The sequence below is a fragment of the Halichoeres trimaculatus genome, unplaced genomic scaffold, assembly GCF_033239565.1.
Source record: "Halichoeres trimaculatus isolate MK-OKI-2021-1 unplaced genomic scaffold, fHalTri1.1 fHalTri1_scaffold_4, whole genome shotgun sequence".
NCBI lineage: Eukaryota > Metazoa > Chordata > Actinopteri > Labriformes > Labridae > Halichoeres > Halichoeres trimaculatus.
This window is the reverse complement of record NW_027437182.1, coordinates 37540895-37559568: the sequence shown is the minus strand read 5'-3', so window position 1 is coordinate 37559568 and position 18674 is coordinate 37540895. Positions and strand designations below refer to the sequence as shown.

Below are 18674 nucleotides of genomic sequence, written 5' to 3'. Positions count from 1 at the left end.
TTCTTGCCAATGGCTGGAGTTGGTGACCAGATCACTATCAGTGATCACACATGAAAAAGAGAAGTGGAAATAGCTTCTGTGAGCAACTGAAATGAAAAGATGGTCAAAGCCCAATGTACTCTTCGTCAAATGGATGGAGCAGGTCTCATATTGAGGCATTTCTTTCACATGTTCTTATGGGTCACCTTGGTTTGGTCTCAAGCTCATCTGAAGCATCTCTGAACCCATGAAAGAGTATTTCTGTCTCCTGCAGGTGTCCACAGAGTGAGAGGGAAGGACAGGTTTGAGTGTGAGATGGCGTTTCCCTCTTCATGAAGTATTTCGTCCTAAACTCTTGTTTCTACTGCTTCTTACAGGACATAGAAAACAGAGGAATGACACTGATACATCGCCGCCATCCAGACTTCTGGTCCAAATATCAGCAGATTTAGCCGTGAGCCGTCTGAAAATAGTTCATCCAGAAACAACCGTACCGGAGAGACTAAGAGTGCGGTCACACTGGCCATCCAAAACGTGCCGTGACTAAGCACGATTGCCCCCCTGCAGAGCTGTTCCCCAGCTGGAGAGTACGGCCAGCGGTCACACTACCTCTGTATGAACCAGACCTTAGCAGGTATCAGACACGCGCACGGCCCGCCTACGTCATCGTGAAGTGTCTGTTTACATGAAGCGTGATCTCATCAGAGTCAGCACAATGAGACACAGAGAGCACTGCTACAACTTTAGAGACTTTTGGTCTATATTAAGTCGTTTTCGCCCGACACAGCCCTCTAACACCCCCGCTTTGTTTAAAATGATTGTCGAGCAATGTGCTCGCAACAATCATATGTTATGAACCGCATGCGCTGTCCGCATGCTTGGTCGTGCATGAAGTAAACCGTGTTGAAGCCCACCGCTCTGAAGCGTGCCAAAGCAAGGAAGGGCATCGTGCTTGAGCACGGCACAGTTGTGGTCACACTGGTCATTCCAAACGTGCTTTAGGGCTGAAGCGTGCTTAGGCATGGCACGGTTTGCCAGTGTGACCGCGTCCTAAAGGAAGTTCAACCTTTAAAAAGGACAGTTTCACCAGATTTGTCCAGGGCTCAAGACTGCAACCAAAATGGTCGCATATGGGACCATTTTTTCAGCGTGTGCAAGTAAAAAATTCATCTGGTCGCGCTCGTGCGAGTGGATATGTCTTAATACTCCATCTCTCACAGGCACTGAACAAGACATTGTGGTTTGAATTCTCCCTCTCTTTCACTGGCTCAGTCAGTCTCCTCCATCTGAACTCTTCTGTTCTAAAGAGAGAGCGCTGTCGCGTAAACGCGCAGCACACACCCAAGACAGACTGAGCTTCACAACCACATGCGTTTCACTATTTTAGAGTCAGCCTTCTCACTATGAGATTCACGCTGCTCTAAACTCTCCTTATTGAAGATGATGCTACGTTAGAGCAGAGCTACGTTACTTTAACTCATGACATGTCAACACCAAAAAAGAAAGAAAGAAAACAGCTAAGGCTCTGATCAACTCTTTATCAACAAGTGCTGCACCGTTACCTGTCTCTGTCTCTGAGGTCTCCTGCAGCGTCTTTGGATCAAACCAACTAAGAGAGAGAGGGGGTGGATGGTTTCTGAGTTTTCAATTTAACGCCCAAGTAAAGGACTTTATTGACTTTAAAAAGTATTAGAGCTCACAGGAACACTTAAAGTTGGGGGACGATCAGGAGAAATCACAGGTCAGGGGAACATCTGGAGAAAGGGTTAAAAAATGAGAGACTCCCTCCATATTCAGGAGTGTTAGCAGCCTGCCAGCTCTCTCGATTGGTAAAAGTAACGAGTTTATGTATGACACAGATTGACAGACAAAAACTAAAGACATTTTCTTCATCATTTCAGGTTATTTTAGTAAGTTTTGTAAACTCACTTAATAATGTTGGTCATTGTTTTATGTAAAGCCTTGTTCTATTTTATATTTCATTTTTTCAACAAAAATGTTTTTGTGAACTATAATAACCCTAATATGTACACACATGCACGTCTATTGTTATTATTTGCTTTTATTTAAGCATTTTTATCGTCTTCTTTTAAAGTTACATAAAAGAAATAACCTGTTTTGTCAGCCAGAGCTTGTTGCAGACATACTTCATATTTACAGTAAAATATTTAGCAAAATCATAGCTAGAGTTACTACACACAGATAAAAAAATAAATAGATAAATAAATAAATGGTGAAACCAAATCATGTGCTGGTGCAACCGACTGAGAAAGTTGGTTTCACCAGTGCTGCCAGTGAAAAAGTTGGTGTAGAGTCCTGGGTTTGTCTGAGCCATCTCAGCCCAAAAAATAGAAATAAGGCCTCACGCTGCCTGCGTCAAGCATCACATATTGTCAATGAAGCCTGAAGAAACCAACCGCCTATCTAAACTTGAAGCATGTCTCAAAGAAGTAAGGACCTGGATGAGCAGAAACTTCTTACTGCTGAACTCAGAGAAGACTGAAGTCATTGTTCTTGGACCTAAACATCTCAGAGAGGCTTTCTTAAACAACATCGCTGCCCCGGACGACATCAGCTTGGCTTCCAACACCACTGTCAGGAACCTGGGAGTTCTTTTTTATCAGGACCTGTCCTTTAACTCTCACATCCAACAGGTCTCAAAGATGGCATTTTTTCATCTTCGTAATATCAAGAGAATTAGACACATCTTGTCTCAGAGCGATGCTGAGAAACTAATCCATGCTTTTGTTTCTTCTAGGCTGGACTACTGTAACTCTCTTTTATCCGGCTGTCCTAATAATTCGATACGGACTCTTCAGCTGGTTCAGAACGCTGCAGCTCGGGTACTGACTTGGACTAAGAGTAGTGAGCACATCTCTCCAGTGTTGGCGTCTCTACACTGGTTATCTATAAAATCTAGAAAAGAGTTTCAAATTCTTCTTCTGACTTACAAAGTGCTTAATGGCATCGGGCCATCGTATCTTAAAGACTTAATTGTTCCGTCTTATCCATCTAGGTCTTTGCCTTCTCAACATGCAGGTCTGCTCGTTGTATCTAGGGTCTCTAAAAGTAGTATGGGAGGTCGAGCCTTTAGTTATCAGGCTCCTCTTCTTTGTAATAACTTACTGGTTGAGGTCCGAGGAGCAGACACGGTCTCAACCTTTAAGAGTAGGCTTAAACTTTCCTTTTTGATAAAGCTTACAGTTAGAGCTGGATCAGGTCTGAACCAGCCCTTACTCATGCTGCTATAGGTTTAGGGGCCATTTACACGACAACGGCTTTTGGGTGAAACCCAAAGGTTTGTTTGCGTTTCAGCCTCGTGTTTACACGGAAACAGCGTTTCAGCCGACCTAAAACGTAAACTTTTGAAAACGGCCTCCAGAGTGGCACTGTTGCCGTGTAAACGGTAAAAGCCGACGTTTTCAGTGGAAACGCTAACGTCACAGTCTGCCTCGCGCGCACGCATACAACAGGACAACAGTACAGTTGGTACAATCGTCACAAACTACTGTGTTGTGCTTGTGCTACTCAATCTGCTGTATCTGCTGACTGTCTTTCAACAAAATCTGCATCTGTTGCTCCACTTTTTGACTTGGTGTTCCTCAATACACCAGATGACCGGCCCACAAAAGCGGCTTCTGGACAAGACAGTTATAGCACCACCTCTAGGCCTGGGATGCTCACTACAGCGTTTTCAGTCCATCAGCGTTTCCGTGTAATAGCAGATTTTTTTCACTGAAGTTTTCACAGCGTTTTAGCGTTTTCAGATGAAACGTCGTGTAAACGGGGCCTTAGATTGCTGGGGGGAACTGACACACAGGACTCCTGTTTCCCTCTATCCGTCAGTCTAACGTCTAGTCTTAATGTCCTGCTATAGTTACTGAACATACACCTCTCTGGGAGGCTCTGAGTTTGTCTTGTAGGTTCCTGGGGATCGGTGAAGTAGACGGCCTGCTGCTGTGCTCCTGTCAGACTCCAGCTGCTACGGCTTTGGATTGTTGCCGAGAACGGTCTGCTGGTTTCACCTTAACTGTTGCCACAACGCCAAACTTCAGACTGCGTCTGTCTGTCTGTCTCTCCCTTTCTGTGTGTGTGTGTGCGTGTGTGTGCGTGTGTGTGCGTGCGTGCGTGTGTGTGTGTGTGTGTGTGTGTGTCTCTACCCCCCCCCATTATTCTCTCTCTCCCACTCTCTCTCCAGCCAAGACAGATGTCTGTCTAACATGAGTCTGGTTCTGTCTGAGGTTTCTGCCTGTTAAAGGGAAGTTTTTCCTCTCCATTGTAACTTGCTAAATGCTGCAAAGTCCTGTACTCATGGTGGATTAAGATGAGATAAGACTCCTTATCTTGTCTTGATGTTGGGTTTCTGCTAATAAAATTTTATTTACATTTACGGGTCTAGACCTGTAAATGTTTTTGTAAAGTGTCTTGAAATAACATTTGTTATGATTTGGCGCTATATAAATAAAGATTGAAAATAAAGACTGAAAGCGGTTAATCACAGCTTAAAAAGACTCTCACATCAACCACAGCACCCTGATCATGTCCTGATGTGACTTGGGTGCTGTCATTACATCCCCTGTGATTGAGTGTTGCTGTTGGGCCCTGTGCTGCTTCCAAACTCAGAAACAGCTGAACCCACAAAAACCAGCCCCACGCTCATGAACAGCCAAATATTGGCTGATGACTCTGCATCCGTCTGTTGATCAGTGCACTTTACCAGACGCTCAGACTGGAGGAGAAGTCCACATCTCTCCAAGAGCCATGTTGTAAACCCATCCAGCAGACAGGTGTTAAAAGGAGTTAAGAAACACTCTGTCTGATATTGAGGTTAGGCCTGGGCGATACATCGATTAATTCTAATTTTTCTTTGTGGACAATTTAAAATATGAACAATTCAGAATAAATCCATCCGCTGACGAACAGGGCAACATAACGAACCAGCATCGAGGTGCGCTCTGTCAAGCAGGGGCGGACCAGACATTTTAGACTGGGGTGCCCCGACCAGGGCACTGACCTATGCAGGGAGGCATGAAATTTATGAGTCCACACTAGAAAAAAATAATTTATTTTTGCTTAGTTGTTTGTTTTAAGATTACAGGATTCACAGGCTACAGCTTTAACAAAAACTAAAAATAGACTAAAACAAAGCATTTTTTTATTATTTAAAAGTAGAATATATAACTGAACAGTCCTAAAGAGCACTGAAACAGTACTGTGCACGCTTTTCCTAGCTGTAGTTTTAAATTAAAACTGTATAAAATGGTGCAGCTTTCACTGTGAATGTAAATAAGTCTGCCTCCTTTAAAACTACAAAGTGAAGTTTTTGAAACAGAAGAAAAGCTGAAAGTTCAATTCCAAGAGTCAAATAGAGGTTACTTTTATTAAGTTTTTGGCAAAAATTAAAACAAAACTTTTTGTTGGGTTATCTCTGTCATTTGTACCTATTGTTTTTCTTTGAAAGGTTGAAAAAAAACAAAAAAAAACAATTTTTTGTGAAAAAATCTGAGATTTTATTTTCAGGCCATATCGCCCAGCCCTAATTGAGGTACAAGGCTTTGAAACTGCAGAGGGCTGAAAACACACAGCAGTTTATCTAAGGTGTTGGTGTAGGGTTAGGGTTAGCTGTTTTAAATATGGCCGATACAGATCACAGCACCTTGACTGAACGCTTACAATTCCCAAAGTTTTAACATTTTACATCATCATTGAGCCGTGGACGCACTTTTGGGAAATGGCTGGTCGTCTTATCGGAAAAAGTGGCTTTCAGAGGCAGACAGACTTGGATTGACTGTAAAGTGAAAAAGTGAGACCAGAGAGCAGCAGGGACTAGAGTCACTAAGGATCAGCCCCCCTCGCACTAAAAGATGAAACCCATTCTCCTTGGTCACTTCTAAAATCGTCCGTTAGAAAGTGTTCAATGAGAAGAACCAGAAGACTCTTCTTTCTGGAGATATTCATTAAAAACAGGACAGAGATTTTTCCTGGAGTATCCTTCCTCACAACCTCAATTAGCTCAGCCTGACCTCCATCATGACCCTGTACCCCTGACACTCCTCCTGCAGCAAAGCCCATCAGCACAGACTGTGTCCTCTTTTTAATTAGACCCATAAAAACACCAACGTATCTTTTCTGCGTATTCCAGATTTTAAAGGTGTTCAGATTCTCTGTTCACTCCCATCCTTCTCCTTGATCGGAGATAACATTTCTGCAAGGGTGGCGCTGATAATGTGGGATAGGGATGCACAATATTATCGGCACAATATCGGTATCGGTTGATAAAAGCTTAAAAACACGTTTATCGGTATCGGAAGATATGAAAATTTCTGCCGATAGACTCAGCCGATAAGGTGCTATTCAGTTAGGACTATTATTACTTTCCATCTGAAAAATAAACTCCTTAAATAAAATGTAGCACTTCATCTATTTGCACTGCAGAGCTCTGTGTCTGTCACCAGGTTGTTACAGTAGCTCTAAAATAATCAAATGCAACTTGGTTGTGTTTAAAAATGCATTGTACATTCAAAGTTCATGTGATCTGAAGAAATTATTTTTCTGTATTTCAATACTGAATGTATTTAGTTTGAAAAAATAATACATTTCTTATTTATGGTAAAATCAAATGTTTTTTGTCTTGTTTTATGTGCGTTTCTTAAACAAATAAGACCATCACAATTAGAGTAACATATAAATTCCAGTACAGGATAGACTTAGCTTTCTTTACAGTGTATGTATAACTGTGTCTCTGTACAACTAACAGCAAGTTTCTGCAGGGTTGTGTGAAGCGCAGATCGGCTGAAGACACACCAGCACTCCTGCAATGCGCTCACACACGTTCCTCTGCGTGTGCATGGGAGACTAACTTTTGTTTCTATATACAGCACTTTGGAGATGTTTTTTTTCTGAAAGTGCTCTACAAATAAAGTGGATTGGATTGAGATCACAACTTTAATGTACAACTGTCTTAACGGAACAAACCTTGACATGAGTTAAGTTTAGAAATAGACAGATGTGGATTTTTTGGGGCCGATACAGATACTGATTATTAGGAGACAAGGAGGCTGATTACCGATATTTGAAGCTGATATTCATTTGCGGTCAAAGTGAAAATATCGGCGTAAAAAATTTTGAACAATACAAACCCCAACACTTAACTGCATTTAAAACCTTCAAGCATATGTTTATTAAACAGCTCCCAGGCAAAGCAGCATGTTTTATCAAGTTAAATAAAAACTTAAAAAAATAAAAAGCTTAAGTTTTTTACAGTAAATAAAGTTTTCAAAATGTCTATGTAACTGCAATAAAACTGGACATAATTGAGTTTGTGCTGACTCTCACACTAACCACAGCACCCTGTGCTCATACAATTCCTCATACCAAAACATGCATGCGCAGGAGAAATGTTCTTATTTATTCTTATTTTATTCTTTATTTCATAAATCCTAATGTGGCTCCTTATTCTAAAGAAAATGATGACAGTTGTGCCAGTCAGAAATAAGAATCAATTCTGTGAGGAAGACGCGAGAAGACGAGCAGCAGGAAAAAAAGCTGCTGTGGTTTTTAATGTGAATCTTTCCTGTGATATTGTGAACCAAAGATATTTTGAGCCGAATGAGTTGTGAACAAGTTTTGTTCCATCCCTAATAGAATTAACAGATGCAGACTGTCTGCCTTGAAGCAGAAACATAAAAGAGCATACAGATAGACATCCAGGTCATGACCCCCCTGTGCAGGACTCCTGAACTTCTAGTTTACAGTGGGATGAATGATGTTGGCCAAAGAGCCGACCTGTTGCTTTGTAAGGTACTGTTGTCAATCTCAGTGTAGAGAAATGGTTGTCAGATGTGCTGGCCAAACTTACAGGATCAGACGAAGCACTCATTTTGTTTGATTGAACCTGTGTTAAATGTGGACATGATACCAGCAGCCCATACTCAAAAACAACTTGCTTCGAGTAAGTTCAGCTTGTTAGTTGGCTCTATATTGCTGCTGTTTGACACCACAGCAACCAGCACCAGGTCCTGTTCAGACAGCATGAATGAACGAGGGAGGGTTAACAGTGGGACTGTTTTATTTTTCACTTCAGTTTATTTAAAAAGATGTCTAAAACTCTGACAGCTGTCAGTTTATTCCACACTTTATAATTTGTTAAAAACAAATCATAAACTCAGAGAGAGTGGTTTGAGTTTTATTCTGGACTAAAAGTAGAGTGACTGTGCTGTCTTTGATCAAAATGATATGTCACAGTTAAACGAAATTTCATGTATCAAAAGTACTGTTGTATCTGTACTAGGTATCAGTGAGTACTCAAGAGGGAGTACTTGTACTGGTACCACTCTGAAAAAAGTGGTTTCAAACATCTCCATAAAATATCTTAACTTCACTGATGACTGTCAGACCGAACACCTCTGTTAAAGCCTTACATTGATCAGCTATTTGGAGACAGAAAACACAAAGAGAGGAGTCTGTGAGGACACAGACAGTCTGACACTTTTCAAATGGATAACTGCTGATGATTGAGAGGGAGTGTTTGTGTTTCAGTATTTACTAGGGCTGCAACTAACGATTATTTTTAGTGTCGACTAATCTATCAATTATTTTTTCGATTAGTCGATTAATCACGATTATTTTGAGTTTCAACCTAATTTGGCCTTTAAAAGGTGCAGACCTTTATAATTCAACCTGTGTTTTGCATTTTTACTGCATTTACCCAGAGTTAGGTTCTCATCTCTGATTGGTCAGCCCTGTGTCACGTTTGTTTGTTTGTTTGTCTTTATTTCATTCATGATGACGTGAAAAAATATAAGTACTAGGCTATACAAAAAATAAATAGGCTAAATCTCAAACTGAATGAAGCAGGTAACAGGGAAATTAAGTTGTTGTACGCAGTGTTGGACAGACCGCTTATTAGTGACTTTGGGCTTGTTTTCTAATGTTTATTTGCTCATTGGGGCTTTGCTCTCTGTGCGATCCAGTCTGACTCTCCCCCAACTCTCCATGACAACGCGTTAAGTTTCGTTTCTCTACATGCGCTACTTCCACTTCGCTCATGCTCACTCCGCCCTCCTCCTCCCCGCTGAGTGTTACCGCTGCAGTGTGAGCTTAAGAGTGATAAATTTCCTCTCTTTTCAAAAGTTAGGGGAACTTTTTACACAAGTTTTTCGCTTAGATCCTGAAAAACTGTTGGTAACAGAGAGTGAAGGAGACTCTTTAGATCACGTTATCAGACGCTAAACTCCGGGAGCTGCAGGCTCCGTCAGAGCCTCTGTCAGCGCACAGCGCTCTCTGGAAGTGGAGTTTTTCCTCATCAATATTCCGCACGTATGAACTTAGTGATCTTTTCCCATAAAGGTATCCAAAAACACAGCACCTCATGGTGTGAACTGAAGTTACAGATGAGTATTACCCCCTGGTATTTGATTTCACCATGTGACAACAACAATAAAAACAATAATACGACGCGTCGACTATTAAAATTTGCGTCGATTTTTTTTCGTCGACGTAGTCGATTATGTCGACTAATCGTTGCAGCCCTAGTATTTACCTCATATTTTTGGATGATCCTACTAATCATTCTCATACAGCACTTCAAACATGCACTGTCCCACTGTTTGATGTATTCTGAGACAGAAAAAATCTCTTAAACCAGAATTCAGTTTAAATCTTAAATACTGAGACATCCCTCGTGTGAATACTTGAATTGTCACAAAGGTGAAACATAAAACAGACACTGGTAGCTGTGGGTTCCTGAAATCTGCCTCAACCATCAAAGAACGAACTCCATCTTCAGCACTAAATCTGGGTTCACTGACAGGCTCATCAATATATGACGTCCTGATCAATAGATGCCTGAAAGGCCTCCTCACAATCACCAGATGCTAGTTTCTACTTAGTGATACACACTTTAAGAAGAGCACCAAAATGACCAAGGACCAAGCTCCATCTCAGTCACTCAGTGTGATTAAGAAATCAGACTATGAACCTAGTCAGCACCAGATCTCATTAAGATGCATGTAAACAGCTTAGTGAGACTGAGATCAAACTGAGCGGATATCCATCCACACACATGGATAATGTGATTTGGACAACCTTCAGCGCGAGCACATTTCACCTGGAAGAGGGAGTAGATGACCATGATAAACGGGGTCTCTGTGCTTCAACACAACAAACCAGCATTTTTTCAACAAGTCTTGTTTTTGGAGTGAGGAGGAAACAACCTTCCTTCTAATGCAGCTGAAGGAAGTGAAGGTTCTTAAATTCATGGATGGAAGAATAACACAAAACACAAAACCATGTCTTGTCTAAACTGGTTCAATACACACCCAGCCTCATTTATCAACAAGCACACAGCGCCACCTATCAAAGCAGAGTGAGGTGTTCTTGGTCAGAAGTCTGATTCTCTTTTTTTTTTCTGCACTTATACGCTGACTATACTAGACCCCTGCTGTGACTTTAGGATCCAGCTGTGACCTTAGTGGGACCGCTGCGTGCTTGAAAACGTGCTGATTCACACCCTGAAATCCACACTTACAGGTTGAAAATTGCTTTATCATGAGCCTTGGGGCCTGTCACACTGGCCATTAGAACTGTGTCATACTCAAGCACGACTGCCCTACCGCAGAGCAGCTCCCCCATTGTAAAGTACGGCCAGTGGTCACACTACTCCAATTTAAACCAGACTTTAGCACATGTCCGTTTACATTAAGTATGAGCTGACCAGAGTCAGCACAATGAGCCACAGAGAGCACTGCTACAACTTTAGAGACTTTTTGGTTTATGTTGTGTTGTTTTGGTCCGACACAGCCCTCTAACACCCCGCTACTGTTTCAAATGATTGTGGAGAGGAGCAGTTTTGGCAATCATATGTCATGGATCATGCACTGTCTGCATGCTTGTGCTGGTGCATGAAGTGAACTGTGCTGAAGCCTACCTCTCTGAAGCCAAAGAAGAAAAGTGAACTGTGCTTAAGCACGGCACACTTGCGGTCACACTGGCCAAACAAGCTGAGCCTTAGGATTGAAGTGTGCTTTAAGTGATACTCCGGGATGGAACAAGTTTGGTCCAATCACAAGGTTTAGAGCAGAAATGACCCCTACAGCAGTGTTTTTGTGCAGCAGAAGCCCAGAGCGCATGCACCAAACACCCCCTCCCTGCTCCTCTGCCGGTTTCCTCTGCACTCAGACGGGGCCATATTTTATTTGACCAAAAACACAAATAAACGGACTCCCACCAAAAAAATCTGATATCGGTCTGCATTCACGCTTTATTTAGAGAATTTTCAGTGCGTCACTTTAACACAAAAGCACTGCTAAATAAGGCTCTAGTTCTCATCGTGTCGCTACCTCCGCTGCAGAGCCACAGCTGGCTACGAGGCGCTCGCCGCTTAGTGTATCAGTCCGCGTGCGGCGTGCCAGATATAAACAAACGCAGGTAGTCTGCCAGGACTAAGAGACACGATGAGAACTAGAGCCTTATTTAGCGGTGTTTTTGTGTGAAAGTAACGCGCTGAAAATTCTCTAAATAAAGCGTGAATGCAGACTGATATCAGATTTTTTTGGTGGGAGTCTGTTTATTTGTGTTTTTGGTCAAGTAAAATATGGCCCCGTCTGAGTGCAGAGGAAACCTGCAGACGAGCATGGAGGGGGTGTTTGGTGCATGCGCCCTGGGCTTCAGCTGCACAAAAACACTGCTGTAGGGGTAATTTCTGCCCTAAACCTTGTGATAGGACCCAACTTGTTTCATCCCAGAGTATCACTTTCAGCACGGTATGGTTTGTCAGTGTGACCACGTCCTTACAGGGTTCTGATCGGCCACTGCAGAACCTAGACAGGTTGCCTGGCCAGAGGGGGTTCGTAAAGCAAGTCAGACAATTTAGCAACCAAACGTAAATCTCTGGCACTGAAAACTAACGCCAATGGGCATGTGCAAAAACAGTTCCTAGAGTACCCACTTCAGGCTGGCTCCAAAAGACAAGGTCCCCTGGGTCCCATATTGAATGTCCGTCAATGCAGAAGAGTTTAACATATTTACAGCCAAACCTTTCTACTAACTGCTCAGGAACTGATCATTTTAACCATCAATTCATTACATTAAATTAAAACCAACTGTTAAACATATGCTAGCATACACCTGTTTGCCAGCTGGTTTAAGATTTTAAGGTTTTCCTCACCATCACCTTTAGAGTATCAGAATTACCATTCAAATAAAGTAAAACATACTGTATTTGGCAAAGTTTGGAGTATAAACTAAATGAGCCAAAGTTCACCTGCAAATATTGATTTTTCCAAATCTTAAAGAATCTGGTGTGGCCCAGGGTTAGGTCAGGAGCCCAAGGCTTGACTCCAGCCTGCCCCCTTCCTACGTCACTACCCACTCTCACCTCATTTCTAGCTCAATCCACTGTCCTGTCCTCTCTGAATATCCAAACACCGGATTATAGTATGTGTCAGATGTTTTAATGTTATCATAAAGAAGACATGATTAGCCAAAACTACAGTTGGATACATTTTCAAATGGGTCGTCTCAAAATGCATATTTGAAATACTTAGGCATAATATGATATGATTTGACCTTAGTATAAATATGAATGTGAACCTAACTAAGATGTTTGTGTAATGGGTAGACTGCAGCACATCAAATGCAGTGAACTCCTTCAAACCCATGCTGTGTTAGAGCAATGCTTCATCAGGCTAGATGTGTTTTTTCTTGAATGAAAGGTTTTCATAGTCTTTTTATTTGAAATGAAGCTAAGCCAAACATTGCCATTGGATGAAGTTCCAAGTTATTCTCCTCTAATGCTTCACAGGCGACATGATATTATGGTGACATCACATCCATGGACTGCAAAACTCTCTCTTTGGTTCACTTCTGAAAAAGTATATGTTGCTGTTATCCAAACCACATATCTCAGGTTCATATTCAGTTCCAAGTTGGAACCCGATTATGAAAGGGAAACTAACCAAGTTTGATAGTGTTTTTGAGTGTGTGTGTGCACACACTCTATGCCACCCCTGAATGAATCGGGCCACCCCAGTCTAAAGAATCTGGACACACCCCTGTCTACTCAAGCCAGATGCCCATTTCTGACCAAAGATGCACGGCTATACAAACACACAAAAATAACCCCTCTCTCCACCACTACCCATCATCATTTCATTCCAACACCTGGAGAGTCATCTTAAGAAGCACATGAAATCGTTACCTTCCTTAAATCTGCACTCTCACAGAGTTTAAATGTGCTTTTTTATGACCACCTGAGTCGGGCTGCAGGATGACACCGTGATTGACAGAAGGAGTGAATCTGGGCGACAGCTTTACCAAAAATAAATTCATCTCCAGCACACTTAGGTCCACAGCTGATGAAAGAGGTGCTTAATGGGGGATTTTAACCTGTAAATAATGATTAAATGAGTCGCTGTCCGTCATGAGTGCAGGCCATCCTTCAGAACTGCTGGTGGGCTGGGTGGCTCACACCGGCAAGGAGCAGAGGCCCCATCCGGCCAGGGTTGTCCTCCCCTGGCTCTGATCACACCGTACACACGCCAAAGTATCACTGGTTGTTGGATTGTTTCGTACCCAACGGTATAAAGTGAAAGGAGCTGCCGCAGACGTGAGCTTGCTGCTATCCTTTAGTTTCACAGTGTTCGCCATCACATCAGCGTGTTAGCAGCATGCTAACAGCGAACTCTACATCATGACTAACTATCCGTCCAAACTTCACACACTCACCTGGCCTCGCTTGTAGACTCACTTGCCGCCCTGCTATCTTCTCTGCTCTTTCTGCCGCTGCGTGGTCCGGTTTGGACCTGGTTTCGGCCCGTTTCTGTGCGTCTGGCCGGCGGATTACAAAAGCTAGCTGCTAGCTGTTAGCTGCTGTGCTCGTGAGCTGCTAACAACCCGCTCCGCGCGTGCACGCGGCTCTTTAACGCCTCCTCTGCGCGGGGTTTGTCCTCCGCCGCTAGCTCCCTGTGTGTTCGGCCTACACTGTGGGAGCCGGTGTGAGGTTGTCCCGTGGGTCCGTGTCTTTCCTCACCGTGGGTCTGTGTCAGACCGTGTCTCCCGTGGAGTGGGGGCCCGCTCGAGCCGCGGCCTGTCGCACAATCAAAGATGGCGCTGTATGGTTGCCAGATGTAGATATGGTGTCCCCCTCTGGCAGACTGTCTGCTTTTACACCTTTGTCAAACACAAACAGAGTCTTTTTTTTTCTATTTCATCATAAACTCGTTAAATATTTGTATAAAAAGAATTGCCTCTGAAGCTACCCCCTGTTTTTAAAAAGTTGCCTCATTTTAAAGATTCTTCTTGACAATCTGGTTCAGTGATGCGCTTTGAAAGAACACTCATAAGCTCTCAATTCCTAATGGGCCCATATAGAGCAGAAAACTTAAAAAAAAAAAAAAATCGATTTTACTTTATTTATTTTATTTCAGTTACTTCTCTGTGATTATGTCAGTGCTTCATTTAACTTTCTTAATTATTATCAAAAAATGCTGTAAAAACAACACAATTATTTTGTAAGGACATGTTATTATCTTGTGTGAATAGGTTGTTATTTTGTTTTAAAAAGTCAATTAGATAGTATGCACTAAATAATTACTGGTGTACGCAAATGACAACAAGTTTAATTAAGACAATCATTTCTTGTGCAAAATAAATACTTGTAAACACATGGTATCCAATTATGTCACCAGTTTTGTTGTGTGCATGCATTACTAACTTGTGCACAAAAGATAATGACTTCTTATCATACCATGTTAGCAGCTGAGTAAGAGCTCATGTTTCCAAGTGGATAGTTTGCTACTTTGGAATAATTATGTTGTTTTAGACTGGTTTTTGCCCAGTTTAATGATTTTACATGAATTGGAAAACATTTGATGCTACAAAACCAAAATACGTAATGTGTCCTTTTTTATACACACATTTTGTTTCATGGTAATTGATTAATTTGCCCATCCACAAAAAGTCTGATAGATTTTATTTGGCTTAATGATATAATACTATTGGTTAAATTTCCTTTTAGCACATGTAGCGTTAGCTTGTTAAAAAATACTATTTTATTGAATAGTAAAATAAAATATAAACGATGATTTGTGTAGTTGAGAGCTCTAAACTCTTTGGGTTCATTTTAGGATGGAGAACTGTTTCAGAGTATACTATGATTAATCTCAGCAGAACATTTGAATAAAGCCGTCATAAAGTGGACAAATAACATTCAGTGAGTCTCTAAACCTGGCAACCCATATGTGGAGGAGTCACGCATGCACGGTTCTTCTTCCGGGGTCTGCCGGTGGTTTACGAGCGGCGGCGACTTTGAAGTCTGTCGCTCTTGCCATTACAGGAGCCTGTATACAATCGTTAAGGGTTGGTCTATTCACAGCTCATGTGCTCTGAACGGTATTTGAACGTGTTTAAGGGAAGAAGTGAAAATCACAGAAATAGATCAAGACGTTAAAATAAATGATAATAATAATGATAATGATAATACCAATAATAATGCAATAATGATAATAATAATAAAACACAAATCAAAAATAAGCTGTGGCTTTATATGAATTATTCTAATTATTCTTTCGTTCAGGATCGTTGGTGGGTGGAGCCTATCCCGGCTGTCTTTGTGTGGGTGGTGGGGTTCACCCTGGACTGGTCTACAATTAACCACAGGGCTGACACACAGACAACCTCCTTAATACACACTCAGACTCACACCTCTAAGCAATTTAGACTCACCAATTAACCTGGTCAACCTGAGGCAGCAGCTCCAACCCCTACATTTCCTATCATGTATTTATTTCACGTGTTTAAAGCATTGCCGTTGGTGTTAACTTTGTTTTCTTTTGTTGTTGACAGAGCCCATGGTTTAGCATGCCTCTATTTTTTTCTGCAATTTTTAAACAGCGTTCAGAAATAGTGTTTCCTGAGAACCCTTTGATACAAAGATAAATAAAGAAACACTTAGAGTAGTCAACGCAGGGGAATGACCGATTCTTTCTTCTCTGGGGGAAATGAATCACAGTGTGTGTGCAGAGCTGACATACACAGAAACACAAACCGTACAGAAGCACAGTGTCTCTAACCATTTCTGTTTATCAGCTAAAGTCCAATCATTCGATTCTAATACATGATGGGCAACTCAGAGCATATCATGCTATTTTTGTATCATCTCATTCTGATGAAGCTACACATCAGCTGGATTCTGCTTGTTCTCTCTCTCTTTTTTTTAAGATCTATCCATGCTCTTTTAGAGATTTGCCTTAATAAAACAAAGACCCTCTGAAAAATTCTCTGTGTAGCTCTGTCTTTGTTCAGAGGGGTTCAACCCACACCTGCTGGGTTAATGGTAACACCACACATCTCATCCACAGGGTTATGAACAGGGCTGAATAGAATAGAATAGAATATTCTTTTATTGATCCCCCTTGGGGGAATTTTTTTTGCCACAGCTGCTCACAAAAAAAAACAAAGTGCAGTAATGCGATAACAATTAAAAATAGAATTTGATAATAGAATATAAAATTAGAAATTTGAAGAAATATAAAGAAATATAGAAAAGTAGAAAAAATATTACTTCTTACATATTTATATTGGAGCAAGACATATACAAAGATTGTTTTTTTGACAGTGAAAATTTACAATGAGAACTGGTACGGAGTGCACAGGACATGTATTTATTGAATGTTTGATGTCATACTGGTGAGGGTTCAGGTGTGTGTGTTGTAAAGTCTTATTGCAGAAGGGAGGAATGACCTGCAGTAGCACTCTGTCTTGCAGGGTGGGAGTCTGAGTCTGCTGCTGAAGGAGCTACTCAAGTCCCTACAGTCTCATGCAGTGGGTGAGAGGGATTGACCATAATGGATGTAAGTTTTGTCAGCATCCTCCTCTCACCCACCTCCTCCAGGGAGTCTAGGGAGCAGTCCAGGACAGAACCAGCCCTCCTGACCAGTCTGTTCAGTCTCTTTCTGTCTCTCTCTGTGCTCCCTGCTCCCCAGCAGACCACTGCATTGAAAAGTGCCAAAGCCACCACAGAGTCGTCAAAAGTCCTGAGCAGAGTCCTGCACACTCCAAAGGACCTCAGTCTCCTCAGCAGGTGGAGACGACTTTGGCCCTTCTTGTACATGACGTCTGTGTTGTTTGACCAGTCCAGTTTATTGTTGAGGTGAACACCCAGGAATCTGTAGGACTCCACCATCTCGATGTCCAGACCCTGGATGCTCACGGGTGCAGTCTGGGGTGTTCTCCTCCTGCGGAAATCCACGACCATCTCCTTCGTCTTACTGGCGTTGAGCTGAAGGTGGTTCACGTCACACCAGTCGACAAAGTCAGAGATCACAGTCCTGTATTCCTGCTCGTTCCCCTGCGATACGCATCCAGTGATGGCTGAATCATCAGAGAACTTCTGGAGGTGACAGCTCCCAGAGTTGTAAGAGAAGTCCGAGGTGTACAGGGTGAAGAGGAAAGGGGAGAGCACTGTCCCCTGGGGTGCTCCTGTGCTGCAGACCACCATGTCTGACACACAGTCCTGGAGCCTCACAAACTGCGGTCTGTTGGTGAGGTAATCCACAGTCCATGCAGCCAGGTCACAGTCAAACCCAACTCCCTCAAGCTTCCCCCTGAGCAGTGAGGGCTGGATGGTGTTGAAAGCACTGGAGAAGTCAAAAAACATGACCCTCACAGTGGTGCCGGCGTTCTCCAGGTGAGACAGGGATCTCTGCAGGAGGTAGATGACAGCGTCCACCCCAATGTTCGGTTGGTAGGCGAACTGCAGAGGATCCAGATGGGAGCTCACCATGGGGCGGAGTTTTCTCAGAACGATCCTCTCCAGGGTCTTCATCAGGTGAGAAGCGAGGGCCACAGGTCTGAAGTGGTTGGGCTCCCTGGGGTATGCTGTCTTTGGGACAGGAATCACGCAGGAAGTCTCCCACAGTGTTGGGACCCTCTTCAGGCTCAGGCTCAGGTTGAAGATGTGCAGTAGCACCTGACAGAGCTGGAACGAGTACTCGTATACTCTACTCAAGTACAAGATAAAATGAAACTTAAGCCAGGGTAAAAATAGCAGTCAAATGATGTTTCATAGGTGGACAGATAACTGAGGTGCTCTGTTACACAGAGTAGTGTTGCCACTAGAGGGAGACACAGATTGAGAGTTTCTCACTTGGTGCTCTGCAGAAAACTGACAACAAACACTATCTGTGCAGTCTCCAGTTCCTGAGGAACTACATTCATACTACTTTCACTGAAAACGCAACGTGGTCTCGTCTAAACGGAAGGCCAAAACGCAACGAAATGTTTGCGGAATCGACCGTTTTCGGCGTCATGTAAACGGGGCCTCAGATCTACTAAGAACTAGATCATGATGACTGTATGAGAGTCTGAGGGTCACATGACTCTAGACACTCTAGTACTGAGTGTGAATCCAGAGGGCCCAGGCCCACCCTAAACTTTCTTTTAACACATATATGAAGTGATGAAAGATTCCACTTCGTGTTGGCGGGATCCAAACTTTATTTGGGGAAAAACCGTTGATTATTTTTTAAAATTTTATTAAATTGTGGTTAATGTCCTTGCTCTCACAGCTTTTTTAATGTAATAATGCCAATTACAGGTGAAAAAAGCAACCAAATCTGCTTTAAAACCACACAAAGTAACATTAGTATATTGTCAGTAATTTTTATTAGTGAAATTAAAAATCTGCCAACTTTTGT

General features: G+C 42.3%; 1 protein-coding gene across 2 annotated transcripts in view; it reads right to left on the bottom strand.

The window, feature by feature from the left end:
• The window catches only part of prrc2c (proline-rich coiled-coil 2C), a 45403-nt gene extending 31310 nt beyond the window's left edge, over positions 1 to 14093 (bottom strand). For both annotated transcript variants that reach the window (XM_074667498.1, XM_074667499.1), the window contains exon 1: positions 13705 to 14093. The gene's annotated coding sequence lies outside the window, so the exon portion shown is untranslated. The remainder of the gene's footprint in view (positions 1 to 13704) is intronic.
• Between the last annotated feature and the right edge of the window lie 4581 nt (positions 14094 to 18674).